This window comes from Coregonus lavaretus, assembly GCF_964263955.1.
Source record: "Coregonus lavaretus genome assembly, contig: HAP1_SCAFFOLD_250, whole genome shotgun sequence".
NCBI classification, from domain to species: domain Eukaryota; kingdom Metazoa; phylum Chordata; class Actinopteri; order Salmoniformes; family Salmonidae; genus Coregonus; species Coregonus lavaretus.
Window position 1 is genome coordinate 617,662 of NW_028161097.1, and position 9,945 is coordinate 627,606.

The following is a 9,945-nucleotide window of genomic DNA, read 5'->3' on the forward strand; positions in this document are numbered from 1 at the left end:
CAGGTGGATGGATTCATTTTTTTGGGGGGTAGATCAGCTTTAATTTTTCAGATAGATTGTAACTTCCATCAATGTAATTGTCTGCATCACTTCCAATCCCCCATGTTTTGTTTCTTGCAAATATATATATATATATATATATATATATATATATATATATATATATATATATATATATATATATATACACACACATACATATATATATATATATACACTGCTCAAAAAAATTAAGGGAACACTTAAACAACACAATGTAACTCCAAGTCAATCACACTTCTGTGAAATCAAACTGTCCACTTAGGAAGCAACACTGATTGACAATACATTTCACATGCTGTTGTGCAAATGGAATAGACAACAGGTGGAAATTATAGGCAATTAGCAAGACACCCCCAATAAAGGACTGGTTTTGCAGGTGGTGACCACAGACCACTTCTCAGTTCCTGTGCTTCCTGGCTGATGTTTTGGTCACTTTTGAATGCTGGCGGTGCTTTCACTCTAGTGGTAGCATGAGACGGAGTCTACAACCCACACAAGTGGCTCAGGTAGTGCAGCTCATCCAGGATGGCACATCAATGCGAGCTGTGGCAAGAAGGTTTGCTGTGTCTGTCAGCGCATGGAGGCGCTACCAGGAGACAGGCCAGTACATCAGGAGACGTGGAGGAGGCCGTAGGAGGGCAACAACCCAGCAGCAGGACCACTACCTCCGCCTTTGTGCAAGGAGGAGCAGGAGGAGCACTGCCAGAGCCCTGCAAAATGACCTCCAGCAGGCCACAAATGTGCATGTGTCTGCTCAAACGGTCAGAAACAGACTCCATGAGGGTGGTATGAGGGCCCGACGTCCACAGGTGGGGGTTGTGCTTACAGCCCAACACCGTGCAGGACGTTTGGCATTTGCCAGAGAACACCAAGATTGGCAAATTCGCCACTGGCGCCCTGTGCTCTTCACAGATGAAAGCAGGTTCACACTGAGCACGTGACAGACGTGACAAAGTCTGGAGACGCTGTGGAGAACGTTCTGCTGCCTGCAACATCCTCCAGCATGACCGGTTTGGCGGTGGGTCAGTCATGGTGTGGGGTGGCATTTCTTTGGGGGGCCGCACAGCCCTCCATGTGCTCGCCAGAGGTAGCCTGACTGCCATTAGGTACCGAGATGAGATCCTCAGACCCCTTGTGAGACCATATGCTGGTGCAGTTGGCCCTGGGTTGCTCCTAATGCAAGACAATGCTAGACCTCATGTGGCTGGAGTGTGTCAGCAGTTCCTGCAAGAGGAAGGCATTGATGCTATGGACTGGCCCGCCCGTTCCCCAGACCTGAATCCAATTGAGCACATCTGGGACATCATGTCTCGCTCCATCCACCAACGCCACGTTGCACCACAGACTGTCCAGGAGTTGGCGGATGCTTTAGTCCAGGTCTGGGAGGAGATCCCTCAGGAGACCATCCACCACCTCATCAGGAGCATGCCCAGGCATTGTAGGGAGGTCATACAGGCACGTGGAGGCCACACACACTACTGAGCCTCATTTTGACTTGTTTTAAGGACATTACATCAAAGTTGGATCAGCCTGTAGTGTGGTTTTCCACTTTAATTTTGAGGGTGACTCCAAATCCAGACCTCCATGGGTTGATACATTTGATTTCCATTGATAATTTTTTGTGATTTTGTTGTCAGCACATTCAACTATGTAAAGAAAAAAGTATTTAATAAGATTATTTCATTCATTCAGATCTAGGATGTGTTATTTTAGTGTTCCCTTTATTACTTTCCAACCCCACCACCCTTTCCCCAATTGGAGTAAACTTGTGAACAACAACGCTTAGGCCTCTACTTCCAGCCCACACATACTATATACATTTTATGGACACAGTCAAATTCTACAATAATTATATTTTGTTTGTTTTTACTCCTGAACTTCCTCCGATCATTTTCATGATGTCCATCTGGTTTGCTTCTATATGCCATATCTTTCTAACTGTGCTCTTTTTTTTGCTAAAAGTATTATTATATTATTGATCGATTGACTATGACTTTTCAGATCACCCAGTAGTGCTATCTGCAGGGTTAGCTCCAGGTAAATATTGCAATCCTTTAGCCATTCCTGGACCTGTGTCCAAAAACAAGCTACAAATGGACAGAACCAAAACAAATGATCTAATGATTCTGTCTCTTCACAGCAAAATCTGCAGAGCTGGGAAGATTGTATCCACAATATAAATAACATTATATTGGTAGCAAGAATTTTATATAATAATTTCAATTGAAAAATTCAAAGTTTTGAATCCGGTGTCGTTTTGCGTATCAGTTCATAAACACTATGCCATGGGATCGGTACGTCAGAAATCTCTTCCCAACTATTTTGCAATCTATATGGGACGGCTGTCAATCATTCGGTCCTTAAATGAAACTGGTATACTTTTTTATTTATCACAATTTTCTTTAACCAATTATGTTATTTAATGCAAGGCTGACAGACAAGTTCCTTACTTATCTCAGCAAAGTAGAAATGCTCACTAACAGGGATGTAAACAAATTTGTGCACAAAATTTGAGAGAAATAAGCTTTTTCTGCATATGAAAAATTTCGGGGATCTTTTATTTCAGCTTATGAAACATGGGACCAAAACTTTACATGTTGCATTTATATTTTGTTCAGTGTAGTTAGCATAATATGTTAAACACCTATCCAGGTGTTGTGAGATCGGGCAGGCGTCTGCCTGGAACAAGGCCAGTGTGTGTGATTGGAGAACTCTATGAACACGAGGTGAAACACCTGCCTATGTGCCCTTGAGCAAGGCACTTAACCCTAAATTGCTCCAGCACAGTACTACTATGGCTGACCCTGCAAAACGTTTCCCTGCACCGTTATCCAGTGTATGTAACAATAAAACATGTTTTTTGCTGACACACAGGACTATTCAATCAAACACCTATTGCAGTAGTTCCATAATACCTCATTGAAATATCAGAATGTACTTTAAAAACCTACTACTACCAGAATGATCAGAATAGGAAATGTGTGAGCACACGGGTCGCCACTAGTTTGTAAACAGACACTAACAGGTTTGATGGAATTCTAGCTTGAACACCAAATCCTTATTCACATGGCAGCCATCTATACCAGGATATTTGCTGTGTATGTTTTTATGTATAGAAATATATTTGTACACTGCACAAGAGATCCACTGGGGACAATAAATATAGATTGTATTGAATTCAAAGGGGAGTGGCTATAAAGGACCTGTGGACAGGTGTTTTATACAGGTAACAAGCTGAGATTAGGAGCACTCCCTTTAAGAGCACTCCCTTTAAGAGTGTTCTCCTAATCTCAGCTCGTTACCTGTATAAAAGATACGTGGGAGCCAGAAATCTTTCTGATTGAGAGGGGGTCAAATACTTATTTCCCTCATTAAAATGCAAATCAATTTATAACATTTTTGACATGCGTTTTTCTGGATTTTGTTGTTGTTATTCTGTCTCTCACTGCTTAAATAAACCTACCATTAAAATTATAGACTGATCATTTCTTTGTCAGTGGGCAAACGTACAAAATCAGCAGGGGATCGAATACTTTTTTCCCTCACTGTAGCTGTCCCAGACAAGTTCAGATCGGAGAAAAAATCCCCATGTCGTTGCCTACTTCTGGGAGCGCGGCCATCACCGATGCTCATTTAATGCGAGCGTGTCAGATGCAATCTGATGGCTACCGATCCAGTCTTTGAGCCGTCCTGATATTTTCAAACGTGTTCGATTTTATCGGCACAAAATCTGCAATGCTCTTGTAGTGAGAGATGTGCAACGGCTAGTTTTTAGAACGGTGATCAGCAATAGCCAATAAGAGCTCACCAGATAAGGCAGTGAGATGACATCACCCAGAATGTGTAGACTCCGGAGCAGGAGCCATGATTACTAGTATGCGTTTACCTTTAACGAAAGCGTCAAATCATTACAACTAAAGTTCACAAGCAACGATATTTAATATGTATTGGCTACTTCGCTAGATATTTCTACTCTGTATAGCATGCCTGAATGTCTGACTGAAAACGCTGGAGGCTGCTCAAAGCCACAGCTCATTCTAGCCATGTTAATCTAATCACATGGTTTGTGAGACAGCGTGGTATGGAGATTCCTGAATACAAGTGAAGAATCTTTGTATGTAAACACCCGTCTGTGCCACTACGTTGGCAAGACAAAAAAATAGATGGTTGTTTCATGAGTCTCAGCAATGGATTTTGAAAGTGGTGTAGTTTGCACCCGGTCTTAGGGACAAGCCTGGATTAGCTTTCAGTATGAATGCCTAGTGAGCGCTATATTACCGCTAGCAACACATATCTCGGAATTCTCACTATTTGGGTGGCAGCTATGGGCTTCCACATTAAAGGGAGTTCCCCAATAAATATCAATTTGATCGATTTACTTTTTACCATGTTCTTTTCAGTGGAAATTTGCACTGAACTTTTGGCCTGCAATTTATTTGTATAAAAGGTGCTATACAAATGAAGTATATCATTATTGGATAATTAGAGTTGGGTGATTATTGATACAACTTTATGACTATGAAAACCTGTCTTTTAAAACTTGACAATCATGCACTACTTTTTATATTTCAGAACACAGCATGACAGGGATCATTTCGCTACACCCACAATAACATCTGCTAAATATGTGTATGTATATATTTTTATATGTTCAACTGGTCATTTGACATCTATGTAATTAATTAATCTGCAGTTATACCAGTAGACGTCACTGATGTGTAGTTGACTAACGCCATATATTTGATTAGACAAAGAACATAAAATAAACGGACTATAGGTTAGCCGACGTCACGAAAACGATGTGGTCAGAGGTCAGTGTGTTGTGATTCTGGATGGCCAGATCCGGTGTTGCCAACTTAGCGACTTTGTCGTTCTATTTAGCGAGTATTCAGACCCCTCTAGCGACACATTTTCAAAAAATCGACTAGCGACAAATGTAGCGACTTTTTCTGGTGTTATTGGAGACTCTGACGTGAAAGCACGTATCGTTCTTACTCTTCTCAACAAGCAGCGGGTGCTGCCGTGGACGGCCCCACCCCCGTCCCAAAGCACTCACAGGCGGCCCTGTCCTAATACATAAATAAATAGCCAAGCTCCTTGGCTACTCCCCTGCAGAGATAGACAAGATTGTCCAGCAGTGTCGTGCCATCCATCTTAGTAAATGGAATGAGACAAAAAACACACTGGGCTTCTGGAGTGAGATTTGGAAGTTCAGGGATGCAGCTGATATCAACTCGTTTCAAGAACTTGCCACGGCTGCTGTGTCTGTGTTGTCTCTTGCCACACTCGAATGCTGAAGTCGAGAGAGTATTCAGCCAGATGAGTGTGGTAAAAAGCAAACGTAGAAATCGGATGTCCTTGCAGACCCTTAACTCCATCCTGTACATTCGATGCTGTCTGGTGAGGCTTGCTATGAGCACCAGCTGCCTGATCATGTTTTGCAGCTTTTTGGCACATCAGCTGCTTACTCATTTAAGTCAGCTCCCTCAGTTGCTGAACCTGCCATAGAGAGCCTTGACCAAAAGGACGATGACCCAGTCTTTCTGTGAGCCAGCACAGCCTGTGTGTGTGGAGGGGCTCTGGAAAACAACAACAATTAGCCTGAATTAGGGCCAGACTAGTTACCATCGTTTCCTCACTTTGCCATTGACACTTTTTTCTATTGTCTCTTTTTGGTCCATTTAGATTGTTAATGTAGATTGGATACAAAAAACATGTTTAAAATGTTATGGTTAAAAATGTTGATGTTTTACTGTGACTTGTTGTAGGCTCCTAAGTGGACCATAAGGTTAAAAACCAAACTTAAGAAAAAACTAAGTAACTCAGCCAGAGGGTCTCTTTTGGGTCCCAAGCCCGGATAAAGGAGGAGGGTTGGAATTGGGACATAAAAAAAACAAGAATCGACAGGTGAAAGTTCATTTGTAGTTCTAAACATATTTAGGGTGTTTTTTTTACTCACTTTTGTTTTGTTTACTCACTCCTACAGCGTTATTCCTCTCTCCTACAGCGTTATTCCTCTCTCCTACAGCATTATTCCTCTCTCCTACAGTGTTATTCCTCTCTCCTACAGCATTATTCCTCTCTCCTACAGCGTTTTCCTCTCTCTCCTACAGCGTTATTCCTCTCTCCTACAGCGTTATTCCTCTCTCCTACAGCGTTATTCCTCTCTCCTACAGCGTTATTCCTCTCTCCTACAGCATTATTCCTCTCTCCTACAGCGTTTTCCTCTCTCTCCTACAGCGTTATTCCTCTCTCCTACAGCGTTATTCCTCTCTCCTACAGCGTTATTCCTCTCTCCTACAGCGTTATTCCTCTCTCCTACAGCGTTATTCCTCTCTCCTACAGCGTTATTCCTCTCTCCTACAGCATTATTCCTCTCTCCTACAGCGTTATTCCTCTCTCCTACAGCATTATTCCTCTCTCCTACAGCGTTTTCCTCTCTCTCCTACAGCGTTATTCCTCTCTCCTACAGCGTTATTCCTCTCCTACAGCGTTATTCCTCTCTCCTACAGCGTTATTCCTCTCTCCTACAGCGTTATTCCTCTCTCCTACAGCATTATTCCTCTCTCCTACAGCGTTTTCCTCTCTCTCCTACAGCGTTATTCCTCTCTCCTACAGCGTTATTCCTCTCTCCTACAGCGTTATTCCTCTCTCCTACAGCGTTATTCCTCTCTCCTAAGCGTTATTCCTCTCTCCTACAGCGTTATTCCTCTCTCCTACAGCGTTATTCCTCTCTCCTACAGCGTTATTCCTCTCTCCTACAGCGTTATTCCTCTCTCCTACAGCGTTATTCCTCTCTCCTACAGCGTTATTCCTCTCTCCTACAGCGTTATTCCTCTCTCCTACAGCGTTATTCCTCTCTCCTACAGCGTTATTCCTCTCTCCTACAGCGTTATTCCTCTCTCCTACAGCGTTATTCCTCTCTCCTACAGCGTCCATCACAATTACATGCACATGGCCAATTATGCAAATTAGGTGATGACGTCATTTAGCGACTTCTAGCAACTTTTAGGACAGCCAATAGCTGCTTTCCTTACTGAGGAGTTGGCAGCACTGCCATGGGGGAATCGTGTCTCGTTTCCTCTTGTTCTTGATACCACGTCTTGTTTTGAGGTGTTTTGACTGGTTCCATGTCAATGCTAATATAGCTGAAATTCACTCACTAGCTAACCGGTAACGATGTGCTCGTGTAAATGCATTTATGTATTCAATAAAGATGAAGAAAGAGTTGACATGTTAATCCTTTGATTCTAAACTCCATCTGTTTTGCTCCACAGGTGTGCACGCATCAGGTTTGCTGCTAAACTACCCACCCGTCTATAATGCCCTTACGCAGTATGTCATCTTCACGCTAGTCTTGCCCCGCTACTGAACAGACAATTGCAGCGTTTGTAACGCAAGATGGAGCCCTTCAGTCAGAGATCGCAATTATTTTGGGAGATTGCAAAATGACCTTTTCATTCAAGACAGGATAAATGTATTGTTTCAGGTGATAGCAAGTTTTGTTTACTTTTTCCTCAACTTGTTTCTCCAACTTTATAGCGAGCCAATTTTCATCTGTGGTTTGGTAACTTCCTGTTCTTTGACGGACTGAAGACGACGAAAAGATTCTAAAATGAGTACGCGGCGTCCGTCTCGCAACTGCACCTTCAACCACAAGGGGGCGTTGCCATTCCACTCTTGTGGACGCGCCCATTGAAATGCATGTCATCCGGCGCAATGTAACGAGTTCTTGTAGGTCATGTGTCAACGAGGTTTAAAGTGTCAACCAGAGGCGCTTCAGAAGCTGTCACACGAGAAATTAAAACAGGCAGTTCTCATTTTGGGTAGTAATACTCAGTGGCGACCCGTCATTCAGGGCAGCGCTACATTTAGTTTATGTAGCCTGTTTTGCATGTTACTTTGGCATTTCTACATGTCACATACCAGTTTGCAAACAATGTTAAAAAAAACAAATCATTGGTTAATAAAGCCACATGGTCTCTTTTTTACTTTCTTGAGTAAGGCAGCTCCAAAATGCAGGTGTTTCAGTCTAGCTCAGTGCTTTCTGTGGTGGTGGGGCAGCCTAGCTCAGTGCTTTCTGTGGTGGTGGGGCAGCCAGCTCAGTGCTTTCTGTGGTGGAGGGGCAGCCAGCTCAGTGCTTTCTGTGGTGGTGGGGCAGCCAGCTCAGTGCTTTCTGTTGTGGTGGGGCAGCCAGCTCAGTGCTTTCTGTGGTGGTGGGGCAGCCAGCTCAGTGCTTTCTGTGGTGGTGGGGCAGCCAGCTCAGTGCTTTCTGTTGTGGTGGGGCAGCCAGCTCAGTGCTTTCTGTGGTGGTGGGGCAGCCAGCTCAGTGCTTTCTGTTGTGGTGGGGCAGCCAGCGGAGGATACGGAGCGTAGGGGTTGGTAATGTGCTCTAGTTGCGCCGTGATTGGCTCATTGTTCTGTCATTCATGGAGACACTACGTCATCGCAAAATCTACGGGGAGAGCTCGAAATTTCAAGCCCCTTAGGTGCTGCCATAGAGTTACATTGGAAGTGCCCATCCAAGAAGGCTCAAGGTCATTGGCCACAGATAAAATATCAAATCACATTATATCTAGCTTTGACATGCCAACATCATACTTTCAAAATCTTAACTAGCAAGCAGTCACCATCATGAGTCAGGTTGACAATCTACTGGCAAATCCTTTTCAATCCTTGTCATATGAAGAGAAATTATAGATAAAACGTATTGGTGCTCATCGGCCATTGGACATAAACATTACACAACAAGATGGAAATCGCAAATTCAACAATGAGTGGTTTGGAAGGAATCAGTGGCTAACTGCAAGCATTGCAAAGCAATCACTAGCCTGCTATTCAGTGGAGTGGCTGTGTGGTCCAAGTCTGGGTTTAAGGGCCTCTTTTCCAAGCTTAAAAGGATGAACGTTCAACACCATCAGCCAGAAAAGGTTGAATGCATTGGCCATGTTGTCAGTCCAGCATGACTTCTGCCACATTCAAAACTCTGAACTGGGAAATCTGACTTCAGTGAGTTCAAGACAACTGGGAACTCAGAAAAAAAACAAACTCAGACTGGGAAAATACATTTTGAACGGTCATCCAACTCGGAAACTCGAGCCTCTTTCTAGAGCTCCGACCTGAAGATCACGGACGTCATGATTTGACCTTGTCCCCCCCCCCCAGAGTTCCCAGTTGTCTTGAAAGCACCATAAATCCAGAGAATGCCAGACATGACATTTTCCCACAAGGATCGCCGCGCCGCCTTCCTGTTCAAGTGAGCACAGCACAACAAGGGGAGTCCAACAATGTATTGTATGCTGCTGCATAAATGATGTAATATGCATCTAAGAAAGTAATACTAAGTGTATGTTGTGTAGTAAGCTGTTAGTAGCCCATGTGCCTCACCCTAATAATTGGGTCTCTTTCCCCCTCATAACTTAGCCTACTGTTCTGACTTGGTGGTGCACATGTAGCCTATAGCCTGTTTTAGAGAAATGTCATCATCGAATATTGTAAGAGCTTTCATTGTCTGCTTATATGCCCCCTTTATTTATCCTACGGTTCTGACTTGGTGTACAGGGAGAACACTGCAAGAACGGCCCATCTTCTGAATTCTGTCGCTGTACATTTCGAAAGTGCTGAACTGGTTCTGACTACGTCCGTCCTAGCTCGCTCATTAACGTCTTAATCGAAATTACGGATTACCTCTTATTCGCTCATCGTTCCTTGTACAAACTATGCCATACCTCAAATTGTCAGTAAAAACCACATTTGTTTAAGCAAGTCAGCCATATCAGCTATGTTTTTTTTAAAGGCAGTAAATGAGGCTGAATGAACTGTTTCGCTGCCAGACAAGGCTCCGCTGATAGCCAGGTGGAGCGGTGGTAAGGATTCACTCCATGGAGCTGAAAGGAAAGCTCT